The sequence below is a fragment of the Elephantulus edwardii genome, unplaced genomic scaffold (genome assembly GCF_000299155.1).
Source record: "Elephantulus edwardii isolate Elephantulus edwardi_28Jun2011 unplaced genomic scaffold, EleEdw1.0 scaffold00121, whole genome shotgun sequence".
Lineage (NCBI taxonomy): Eukaryota > Metazoa > Chordata > Mammalia > Macroscelidea > Macroscelididae > Elephantulus > Elephantulus edwardii.
The window spans coordinates 3,246,503-3,249,704 of NW_006399871.1; the positions used below are offsets into that span (position 1 = coordinate 3,246,503).

General features: G+C 44.1%; 1 pseudogene; it reads right to left on the reverse strand.

Moving 5' to 3' along the window:
• Nucleotides 1-1,278: 1,278 nt before the first annotated feature.
• On the reverse strand, nucleotides 1,279-1,743 carry LOC102861491 (annotated as a pseudogene).
• Nucleotides 1,744-3,202: the final 1,459 nt, after the last annotated feature.

Here is a 3,202-nt window from a genome sequence, read left to right on the forward strand (position 1 = left end):
GCCTCTCTCTTTCTCTTTCTCTCTCTCTCTCATTTTTGTAAACTCCAAACACTTTAAATATCTCTTTAGCCATTGCTTGGGGAGAGCTCTGGTGGTATAGCAAATATTTCTGGTGGTTTGAATCCACTAGTGATGCCGAAGATGCTTAATCTCCTCCCGTTATGATACACAACGTCTGAAACTCAATGAAGGGTCTCGAGTATTTACCCCGTCCCCCACTTCTACTCTAAGGGAGCCCTGGCGGCCTAGTAGCAAGAAGCTGCGCTGCAATCCTGAAGACAGGGGTTCGAGGTCACCAACTGCTTGCGAGGAAGGGCAGTCTCCTCCCGCGCTATTAACTGCCTCTGAAAACCCTCTGGACAAAAGCGCCTGGTCCAGGGGACTTGCGCTGGGGCGGGGTTGGGGGGAGCTTCCACCAAGAGATCCCATCCTCCAAATGAAGAAAGAAAGAAAAAAACAAACCCTCTGGACAGTGAGCTATGGGTTGGTTCCGACTCTACCGTACACAACAACAATGTAGCAAAGAACCCGTTTCTTTAGAGGACTCCTTGTTTCCAGTCGTGAATGTAGGACCTCCCGGTTTCATGGTCAAGGTTAGTTTTCCGTCCTGAGTTGGGTAAAGCATCTTCCCCTAATTTGAAACATAAGGATTGTGGTTTGCCCGCGGGCTTATGCAGTCAAACTTTCACTTGGGAGACAGCGCCTCTAGACACAAGTGCAGATTAACACTTAGTAGGGTTTTGAGGTTTCATGCTCTCTGTATCTAACCATATACCTGATTATGTTCCAGGGACCCTGGAGTTACCCAAGACCTTGCGCTGTTTGCTTATTCCCACTGTTGGTGGTTGTTTCCTGACCACTAGGGTCACAGCTCTGATAGGCACTTGATAAATGGTTTGTGTTATTATTCCTATAGGATGGATGGAAGGACTGATTAAAAAAACCCAAACACCTGGATTCCTAAGTGGATCAGCGCTTTAAATCAAGTCTAATTCCACCAGCCTCTACTCCATCTCCTTCACTGCAGCTGATCACCTTCCTGAATTGGGAGATGGAATGAGGATCAGGTGCCTTCTTTTACCACCTAAAGTAATAAAAATTCTGGGTAATATTTGTTGAATTCTTGTGCTGTCTAGGGACTATGCTAAGTACGCGACTATTACCTTATCTCAATGAATTCTCGCAATAACCCAGAGAGAGGATGCTGTTATCATCTCTGTAGATGACTTTTTTTTTTAGAGTTACAACTCCATCTTTATTTAAGTCTTATGTGCCTCCTTAGCGTTTTCCACCAACTCGGGGAGCAGAAACTTTCACAGGCTTCGCAATTTTTTGTTTAGGCGCTGCTTTTATGGGAGCCTTAGTAGCAGCCATTGCAGTCTTTTTAGATGCTTGTTTAGCCTTTTTTGCTTCCTTGGCAGCCCTGATAGCCTGTTTTCGTTGAGCCTTTCTAACTTCAGGTTTTTGATTCCTCTTGGCCATTATATCAGCAAGAGATGCACCAGTGATGGCCCTTTGGAATTTGACTGCTCGGCGGGTTCTTTTCTTTTGAATTTCTTCCGACTGGCCCTTTTTGTGCTTCCTTCTGTAAAGGACAGTCCAATTGATCTACCGTGGATTCCTTTTGGAAAGGAAAGCCGACTCGCATTTTGCATTAAGAAACTGGAACACCTTTCCGTCGATCCTGGCGTAGCGCACGGGGTAGATCTTGTACCCGCTGAAACTGCACAGCTCGACCTTCATGGCTGCAGCTTCAGCGACACTGGGAAAATGGCGAAAAAAGCTGTAGATGACTTTTAAAGACGTTATCTGCCTGGCCCTGGGTTACCTGGGTGCAGATACAGGTTTGTGTGATAATGAGGTCCATGTTTTCATGGTGGTGTACCTGCTGGCTTTTTCTGCTTTCTCCTTTGCTCCACTGGCGGTTAAGGGGTAGAGGGAGAAGTTGGTAGAGGTTGAGAGGGGAAGCTAGTGTTGTTGGCTTCAGTCAGAGAGGGTGGAACTCAGTAGAAGGAACTGGTGATACAGCTTCTGCATTTGATAGCATTCCTTTAGGTGTCCTCCAGGAGGTTTTAGACTTTAGCTTTTAGACACTGAGCCACACATGGACTCTGCTAGGGGTCTCAAGAACAGAATAGTAAGACCAATCTTTATATCGACAATATTTACTTTTATTGTGTATTTTATTATGATGTTTACTATTCACATCTAATGTTCATAGAGTCACTATGAGTCATAGACAATTCAGTGGCACCTAACAGCATGTAACCACAGTGTTAATTTATTTTTATATATGTTTGTATGTGAATTTTTTTTAATGGGATATGTACTTGAATTGTTTTTATTGTTTGGAATTCATGATTAGGGGCTTTTGGAGAACCTTGGCCTATTTGACACTCTGTGTTTTTTTTTACCCCATAAAATATGCAAGACATTTACTGACCATCAAAATCTTCATTCTTGAGCCAGAAGTCTAGTGGAGTTCAGAGTAATTCCACAAGAAAAAAATGGTAGTTTTAGGGAGAATCGGTGTTACAGGTGCACACCCGCTACTTCTTTGTCAGTAGGTATTCTCATTTGGGGATGAGTTGTTTTTGTTAGTGAGGCGGGATTAATGTTGGGTGTATGATGAGTTAATCTCTTCTGAGATACGGATGAGCTTAAACAAGTGAGCTAAACAGAGATGAGAAGAGCCATGCTGAACCACTTGATGATTGTCCAGGAGCAGAAGCTCAGGTCGACAAGTCTCCTTCTCCAGAGCCAACAAAGAAAGCTTTCCCCTAAAGTTGGCATTCTGACTTCAGGCTGCTAGCTTCCTAAACTGTGAGAAAATAATTTTCTGTTAATTGAAGCAGCCCACCATAGTAGCACTGGGTTACTAAGAGTTTGGTACTAGAAAAGTGGATTGCTACTCTGACAGAAATATAACATGCTGAAGCTGTGTTGAAATTGAGTAGTAAGAAGAGATTGGAAGAGTTTTATGATGTTGTTAAGTGCCGTCGAGGGTGAAGCCAGGCTGCTGCTTGGAGGCAAGGATTCTGAAGCTTAGTCTGACATATTTTGGACATTTTGCAAGGAGGGACCAGTCCTTGGAGAGAGAGGGACGTCATGGTTGGGAGGGTGGAGAGAGAGTGCAGGAGAGGAAGATCCTCAATGAGGTAGATTGACTCAGTGACTGGGGTAATAATGGGGGCAGGTGTGT